Source organism: Leptonychotes weddellii, unplaced genomic scaffold (genome assembly GCF_054177405.1).
Source record: "Leptonychotes weddellii isolate Sample4059 unplaced genomic scaffold, ASM5417740v2 HiC_scaffold_2493, whole genome shotgun sequence".
In the NCBI taxonomy this organism is placed as follows: Eukaryota; Metazoa; Chordata; class Mammalia; order Carnivora; family Phocidae; genus Leptonychotes; species Leptonychotes weddellii.
In genome coordinates, this window is record NW_027840409.1 from 3,331 (window position 1) to 12,631 (window position 9,301).

The 9,301-nt window shown below is 43.0% G+C and overlaps 1 long non-coding RNA gene across 1 annotated transcript; it reads left to right on the top strand.

The window, feature by feature from the left end:
• Positions 1-2,802: 2,802 nt before the first annotated feature.
• Positions 2,803-7,399, top strand: LOC145718904 (uncharacterized). Its single transcript, XR_014142078.1, has 3 exons — positions 2,803-3,017; positions 4,857-4,999; positions 7,216-7,399. It is a non-coding gene; the product is annotated as an uncharacterized LOC145718904 (long non-coding RNA).
• Positions 7,400-9,301: the final 1,902 nt, after the last annotated feature.

A 9,301-nucleotide genomic window follows, 5' to 3' on the forward strand; every position in this document is an offset into this window, starting at 1 on the left:
GCTGCCAGGGTTGTCTGGCGTGAACTGTGTTTGGAGAAAAAGATGATAAGAAGATGACTTGGATAATTTGGAGGACAAGTAAACACAGCTTCTGTGAATGTGATCCGTTTACAATAAACTCAACTACTAGTATCTATTTTGTTACCTGAACATTCCAACGTCATTTCCACCTCCGGATTTTGCACTTGCTCTTCTCTTTTCCTGGAACACCTTTCTCCCAGATCCAAGGCTGGCTCCTTCTCATAATCCCAGTTTCAGTTCAAGTCATGTCTTGCGAGGGGATTTCTCTGACTACTCTATCTAAAAGAGCGTTAAGTCCTCCTCCCAGTCATTCCTTGTCCCGTTACCCTATTTCTTCATTTCACTTTTCGCTCTCTTAAAGTATCTCATCTATGTGTTTACTTGTTTAATAAGGCCGATTTCCCACATTCCAATGCACGCTCTGTGAAAGCAGGGACCCTTTCTGTCTTGTTTATGACTGTATCCTCAGTGCCTGGCATATAGCAAATATGTAGGTATTTGCTGTGCTCTATAAATAAGTTGGGAGATTTCTGACTTCAGAGGGATCGAAGGCCACTTGGATATATTCTTTCTGGACGAATGGGGAACTGGGAAGCCTATCATGAGAATACTGGAGAACCTTCGGAAGGTCAAGCAGAAGTCCAACCTCCCAGGGGGTGCGGAGGGGCGCGAGGCGTGGGGGACTCACCTGCCGAATGGCCGCCAGCGTGTTCTCGGGCGCGTCGTGGCTGCCGCCGCGGTGGGCGATAGCGGAAACGCGGTCCCGGGGCTTGAGCACCTGCAAGGCCCTGCGGGAGGGCACAGGCTCAAAGCTGAAGAGGCGCAGCAAGAGGTAGAGGCTGCCGGTGAAGAGGCAGGCATTGAACGGACTACGCGTTACCAGCAGCAGCAGCAGCAGCAGGAAGGAGAAGGGGCCCAGGAGGCCCCCCTGTTCCTCCCACAGCCACATGCCGGCGCCCGCACCGGCACGGACGGGAGTCCCGGACCCGCCGGGCTCCCCGGACAAGAGAGCGAGAAGCGAGGGCGAAAGCCCAAGACACTCGCCACAGACAGAACCCTCTTGGGGTACCAGCGCCGCACAATGGCGGCAGTAGCCGCATCCGGAGAGGGAGCCGGACGTCCAGCCAATCAGGGCGGGGGATCTGCAGGGCTCGGGGGCGGAGCCGCTGCCATGGCAACGGAAGTGGGCTCAGGCCCTAGGCTCACGTTCCAAAATAGCTTTGGATTATTCTGGGGTCGGGACTTCAACCAAGGTTTTTCAGACTCCAGAAGGGGGTGGAATACAAGAGCGGTCGCACGGTTGTATGGCTGGAAGGCATCTTAGTGACTCCTGATTTTACTCTTGAGGAAACTGCCCAGGGAACCGTGCAGGGGCAGGACGTTTAGACTGCTGTATTTATTCAATTCAAGATGTGCAAACAGCAATCCAGGCGCTCAAGATACACGAGTGTACAGGATCAACAAGGTCTCTGCTCTCCTGGGGTTTACATTCTCGTGGGAGGAAATAATAGTGCTTAGGGAGTACAGCTCACAAATGTGGAGCGCTTACCAAGTTCTAGGTTCTGTGCTAGCAAGTGTTTATGCGTTATCTCATTTATTCTCACAACAGTCTCAGTGGGTAAGTATTATCTCAGGAGACTGAATTCGGTCGACTCCAGAAGGATTTTTCATATTCTGAGGGAATGAAAGAGCATAGCAAAAGAGGCACAATCATACTTTAAAGCTGGAAGGGATTTTAATGATTCCCTCATTTTATGGATGAGGAAACTGAGGCCAGGAACAGTGAAGTGAATTGAGCAATTAATGACAGACAAGACTGACATCAAGCCATCCCAGTTTTAAGCCAGTTTTCCTCCTACTAAGGGCTAATAGTGAAGCTTTTGTACCAGGCACTGTGCAAGAAATTTATCTCAGTTGTTCTTCATAACTACACTTGTGATAGGCACTTTTTTTGGTGTGTGATAGGCACTTTAAAAACTCATTTCCCATGTGCAAAAATAGGCACGGGAAGAACTTTCAGCAAGAAAGACAGAAGGTCAAATCGAGTTAGGAAACGGGAAGGGGCAACTACATATTTTGGAAAACTAGTAACATGTTTAGGTAGGTAACTTTGGTAAAACATTCGGGGCTTTTTGTTCCATCTTGAACCTGTTACCTTTCTTTCTTGGACGTGTTTTCCCACTGATTTGCAAAAGGGTAGGGATGTCTTGAGGCTTAGAGTTGATATCTAGGATTCATCAATTTTTTTTTTTAAAAGATTTTATTTATTTATTTGAGAGAGAGAGCACATGAGAGGGGGGAGGGTCAGAGGGAGAAGCAGACCCCCCGCTGAGCAAGGAGCCCGATATGGGACTCGATTCCGGGACTCCAGGATCATGACCTGAGCCGAAGGCAGTCGCTTAACCAACTGAGCCACCCAGGCGCCCTAGGATTCATCAATTTTTTATTTACGGAGAAAAAAATGTGGTGATCGTTGTATGTTTTCCAACGACCACAAAGAAAGAGGTTATCTTTTTACAGATAAGTAAAAAGTAGCAATTTCAAGGAACACTTCAGGGGGCTTCAGACCTGAAGAGCCTTCACATTGTAATAAATTATAATTTTAGAGGCGCTAGTTTGCAGTAAAGACTACGTTTCCCAGCGTGCATCGCGCTTCCCGCAAGTATTGCGCCAGGGCGCAAGTACCCGGCCAGGGCGCTTACCTGGATGCGCAATGCACCTCGGGGATTGTAGTTTTTTGGAGGCCCAACCGTTCCAACGGCCCCGGAAGCAACCACCGGAAGTGCCGTCCGAAGAGGTGGAGTCCGGGCTGTGGCGGCGGCTGCGGCCGTTGCCAGGATCCCGTGTTGCCGCCAGAGACCCGTAATATGGCGGGGAGGAGAAGGAGAAGGAGGCGCCGGGCCGAGCTGCGCTCTGTCAGTATAAATTGAGCTGTTTGCTTCCTGACTAGGCCCGGGGCGAGGGGAAAAAAGCGTGACCAGGCCGTGGGAGATCAGGTGTGTGCATAAGGCGGGGGCTAGACAGATCCTCAATGGGTCCCCGCTGCGAGGCCACCGGGGGAGGCGAAATTGGCTCCCTGAAAGCTGAGGGTGAGCTCTGTACGGAACCCGAACGCAGATGCTGGGCTCCCGGTCTTCGAGCCCAGAGAAAGGCGCCGGGTGTGAGGAGACAGGTGCCCGGGGACCAGCGACACTCGGCGCGGAGGTGATGCTCGGATGCTGGCGCTGCCTGGTGGGCCCTCGGGATGGAGCCTTAGCAGAGGAGCTGGGGGAGGTGGGCGTGGGGCGCCGGGGTTAAGGCAGAGGGTCCCTGGCAAATAACCTCGGGACAGAGCCGGGGAATCACCGCCTGTTGATAAAACTGGACCGTTTTTCTTCTCCCAAGATGCTGGCGAGGGAGTGTTATCCTCAGGGTGTGCCCTGGCCATTCTGAAAGCCGGTTACCACAACCAAAGGCTCTAGCTAGGAATGCTGTTTGTTCCGCCTTTGAGACTCAGGGGAATAAGCTTGAGGCTAATAAAGCAAATTCTCTTGATTGCCCCTGATGCTGCGAGGTGATTCCCATTCTGCGTCTATCTGGTTGTAATCCCAGTTCCCTACCCCCAATTTAGGCAAGTGGAAGGCGCCTAGAGATTGATGAGGAGGGGTCTGGAAACAACGAAATGAGGAGGATGTCCCCCTTTCCATGTTTTAAAATTACATTTGAATCCTACCAGGAACCAAGCACTGTCGCTGCCCTCCAGGAATTCATAATCTCGTGATAAAAATCATAATCATCATCCTCTTAATAATAAAGGCAGTCCCCATTTATTGATGCTTTCTGCATGTCCTGCATTATGCTAATTGCCATACATGTATTAGTTCATTGAGTTCTTGAGACAGATACTCTGATTATCCATGCATTACGTATGAGGAAATTGAGGCATAGAGATGGTAAATAAATTGCCAAGAACACACAGCTAGTATGTGCCTGGATAAGGAACCTTCCCTTTATTGAGTATACAAAAAGATTATGTCTTTGGGAGCACTTAGGGATAAACAACCAGCTAGGATTTGAAATCAAGGCAAGATCTGTTATATATTACTTTTACCATTCCCTTTAGTGATATTTCTGGTAGGACACTGGTGAGGAGTAGGTAGCAGAAGGATGAATCTATGGGGTTTGCAGAGGCTCATTTGGTGAAGGGTCATGGTATAAATGGAGAACACTAGGCATGTCTGAACTTGATACAGCTGACAAATTATTAATTCAAGTGGACCAGTAATCCAGTAATGCCTGATGGTAAAATATGGGTCAGTAGATTTGTGGTTGGGGTGGCACTGTAGTAAAGGCTCCATTCAAAAAAACCTCTGCTGACAGATAATTGTGGTGTGAGAAACGAAGTGCCCTCCTGCTTAGTCATATAGGATACGATGCTCTTTTTTTTTTTTTTTTTTAGAGAGGGAGAGACAGAGACAGAGAAAGGGGGAAGGGCAGTGGAGAGGGAGAGAGAGAGCCCCAAGCAGGCTCCACACCCAGTGCAGAGCCTGGGGAGGTGCTGGATCTCACAACCACCCTGAGATCATGACTTGAGCCAAAATCAAGAGTCCAGTGCTTAACCAACTGAGCCACATGGATGCCCAATTATGCTCGTTTTTTAAATGATTGCCTTTGCAGTTTAGAGGTACCAGTTTCTTCAGAGAATAGGGTCATCCATGAAACTACCATTCTCTAAATTCCATTCTTCCTTGCCAGCTTCTTTGCTATATAGTCCACTCTCTTTTTTCCTCCTGGTTTCTCCTGGTTTATTGTTTGAGCTGATTACCCTAATTCATTTATTCAATACTTTTATCAAGTGCCTTCTGTGTGCTGACGCTGTTCTGTGTAATGGGGATTCAGTGGTGAGCAAGACTGCAAAGGTACCTGTGCTTATGGAGCTTACGTTTTGGTGGAGGAAGACAGACAAAACCCAAGGAAATAAAGATAATTTCAGATAGTGGTAAGTGCTGTGAAAATTGGGAAACAGCAGGGCAATGTGATGTGATAGTGACTGATGTAGGGTTAATGTAGATGGGATCATCAGGGATGGCCTGAGGAGGGGGACATCCAAGTTGAGACTGAAGGATAGGAAGAATTCAGTCATGCTCTAGGATCATTTGGTCATTTCCGTAATCAACCATATTAGCACTTGTATATGGGTATTTAACGCACTATTATATGCCATAGTTATGCTGTGATAATAATCTATTACTGTACATCTGTAATATGCATGACATACAGGTCTTTTGAAGAGATGTGAATTTAACTTTCCAAAGCAATGAAGCATATCTATATGATGTTGTTGGAAAAAAAATAAAACTTGCCATAAGAATATTTATTTATTCCTTACATTTCCCAGACCTTTAAAATAGAATTTCATGCTTTGCTTGGGTATCCGTAGAAAGTATATTTCTTTCATTGTATGAGTAATCTATTTACGTTCCTGTAATGCTGGGTGCAGGGGTTGTGTTAAAAAATATTTTTGAGTGTTTTAGTAGAAATGGGATCATTTGAATTTCTCTTACATTTTAGCTTCTGCATATTTTGGTTGTTAAGACAGCATAACGGGGGTTGAAATCCAGACTGGAAAATGAGGCCTTCCTATGATTGTCATGTAGGAAGGTGTTGTGGTTTGTTTGTTTTTTTACTTTTGCTTGTTTTATGAATATAAATTTGCAAAACAATCTCATTTACACTCTAGAGATCCATTTCTTTGAAATTAAACTCACACTTTGCATAAATCAAATATAGAAATAATTAGAATTGATGGGATGGTAGGAAGAAGTGTTGTTGATAAGAAGACTACCAATTGGTCAAAATTAGCAATATCTTATTTTTTTCGTAATCAAATCATAAGAAGTTTTTTCTTCATTTCTAGTTGTGCTGTAATTTGTCCCTGACCCTTTAATGTACTGAACTTTTAAGTGCCTTGAGGCTTAAGACAGTATCCTACTCCATCTTATTTCATCTCTGCATATCCCCCATCATTAGTTGAATTTTTCTGCCCCCCCCTTCTTTGTTAATTAATTGCTTGAAAATGAACACTTAAGGGAACATTATTGTATTAGTTTTTCTGTTTTCACAGTTCATAACCTTGCTGTTGATGAGTCTGATGATGTCTCTCTTTTTACTTTCCCTTGCTTGTTTAAAGGAAACAAAGCCAGACATAATGCTATGGAAACAGGCAATCAAATATTTAACACTGGCTGAATGAACGAACGTGCTGGCTAATCCTTCCTGATTACCTTGAATTTTTATAGCCACCATCACAATTTTCCAGAAATTGTGAAATTACTGGGCTGATTGTTTTAAGTAGTTTGGTGGTGGTTCCAATTTTTGACAATGAAATAGAATTATGAGAGCCAGTAGATATTCTGTTTCCACCTCTGGCTGATTTGGCTTGTGACCAGGGAGTTAAAGTATATTTTTGAGATATGAAAATAATAGACTTTGAACTCCATGATAACAAAATAATTTTTAAAAGTAAATATCCTCTTTTATGTAAATAGCCTTTTTATCTTTTTTTTTTGGCTAAAAAAGCATTTCCACTTTTGTATGATTTAGTTTTTCTTGTGTAGATAAGTCCTGCTAAGGAAAATACAATATTCTATTTTATAATCTAAAGTTAGTAAAGTGGTATAGAACTTTTTTTCCTTTAAGAATTTTTCACCGGTGGGTTCTTAGTACTTTTTTAAACAAGTCATATTTAAAGATTGGTTTATATACATATGTTTAGACATATTTACTATATGAAGCAAGGCTTAACTGAGTAGGATCTTGAGGTGCTTACCTGTACTTAAGAATTAGCTGTTCATCAGGGGCGCCTGGGTGGCTCAGTCGTTAAGCGTCTGCCTTTGGCTCAGGTCATGATTCCAGGTCCTGGGATCCAGCCCCGCATCGGGCTCCCTGCTCTGCGGGAGGCCTGCTTCTCCCTCTCCCACTCCCACTGCTTTTATTCCCTCTCTCGCTGTGTCTCTCTCTGTCAAATAAATAAATAAAACCTTAAAAAAAAAAAAAAAAGAATTAGCTGTTTATCAGTAAAAAAAAAAAAATTATGGGAAAGCCAATTTTAGGAATTGTGAATTCTAGAAATATTTCAGTGCTCAATAAAATTTGCCAAATAATTAAGATCTGTTTTTTTCACCACATTAAAAATGACATTTTTCTCTCTTATAGTGTAACTGTGGGAAGATGGAGGAGTATGAGAAGTTCTGTGAGAATAGTCTTGCCAGAATCCAAGAGGCATCACTATCCACAGAGAGCTTTCCACCTGTCCAGTCTGAAAGCATCTCACTTATTCGCTTCCATGGAGTGGCTGTGCTTTCTCCGCTGGTAAACATTCTTTGATTTTTATTTATTTTAAAAAAATTTTTTTTTAAAGATTTTATTTATTTATTTGTCAGAGACACAGTGAGAGCGGGAACACAAGCCGGGGGAGTGGGAGAGGGAGAAGCAGGCTTCCTGCCGAGCAGGGAGCCCCATGTGGGGCTCGATCCCAGGACCCTGGGATCATGACCTGAGCCGAAGGCAGATGCTTAACGACTGAGCCACCCAGGCACCCCAAACATTCTTTGATTTTTAAATAATCTTTTTTTCTATAGTGAATCACTAAAGTAGTTTACAGAAAAAAGAAGGCTTATAAACATTGAAAAAATGCCTCTTATTCATAATTAACGAAATACGAATGAGTTAGCATTTTTTTTAATCTACTTGATTGGCAAAGATCCAATAAGACCTAGTGTTCCTTAGGTTGTGAGGAAAAGGAGCTTGTACTGCATTTTTGCTGAGAGGAGCACTTGACTTTATTTTTTGGAGACTATTTTGGTAGTGTTTATCAGAATTTTAAAGTATATATAACTTTAACTTAGCAATTCCATTTTTGGGAATGTCTTAGACTTATACTCATCTGTGTGCCAGAGGAAGTACATACAGGTTATGCAGTAGCATTGTTTAAAATAGCAAAAGATTAACAAACAACTTAAATGTCCATCAATGGTAAACTAATTTAACAGACCGTGGTCCATTTTATAGGATCTCATTCATGCCATTAAAATGAGTACAATACACCTAAATGTGCAGGCATGGAAGGTTCTGCACAGTCTATTGTAAATCACTGCACACATCATGCTGTCAGGAGCAGGGTAGAATAGTGGTTAAAAGCCTGATTCTGGAGCCTTCTGGTTTTGGTTTAAATCATTACTTTTGGGGCACCTGGGTGGCTTCGTCGATTAAGGGTCTGCCTTTGGCTCAGGTCCCGATCTTAGGGTCCTGGGATAGAGTCCTGCATCGGATTCCGTGCTCAGCGGGGAGCCTGCTTCTCCCTCTCCCTGCCCTTGCTCATGCTTTCTCTCGCTATCTCTCTCTCTCTCAAATAAATAAATAAAATCTTTAAAAAAATAAATCATTACCCTGCTACTTACCTGCTGTGCGAACATACAGGTCCATTTATTTATTAAATGAGGATAAAAATAGTATCTACTTCACAGGGTTGTTTTTTTTTTTTAAGATTTTATTTATTTATTTGACAGAGACAACGCGAGAGAAGGAATGTAGGGGTAGTGGGAGAGGGAGAAGCAGGCTTTCCGCTGAGCGGGGAGCCCGATGCGGGGCTTGATCCCAGGACCCTGGGATCATGACCTGAGCAGAAGGCAGACGCTTAACGACTGAGCCACCCAGGTGCCCCTACTTCACAGGGTTGTTTTGAGGATTAAATGATCTAATACATGTAAAATGCTTAGAACACTACTTGGATCATAGGAGGTACTCATATATATGTATGTTAACTATTTGAATTTTTATATAAGAATATTTCTTTCTCTGAGGAAGGATAAAGGAGTACAGGATGAGAAGGAAGACACTCTTTTCATTATAGACTCTTTCATATGATTTGATGTTTTTAAAATGTGACTTTATTTCAAATCAGAAAATTAATATAATTGAAAGGAACAGTAAAAAAATGTATAACGAGTTTAAAGATCAATATTTTCTGCCAACTTTTTGTAATGAAATTTTCAAACATACAGAAAAATAGGGTAGTACCTTGGCCACCCATATATGTACCATCTAGATTCAACAATTTTGAACATTTTTGTCGTCTTTGCTTTATCGTGTTTATAATTTTATATGTATATGTGTGTGTGTATACATACATACATACTGTTTTTGTTTTATTGCTGAGCCATTGGAAAATTGTGGATACATAATACTTCTCCCTTAAATATTTTGATATACATATTCTAAAAATAAGGATATCCTCCTACAT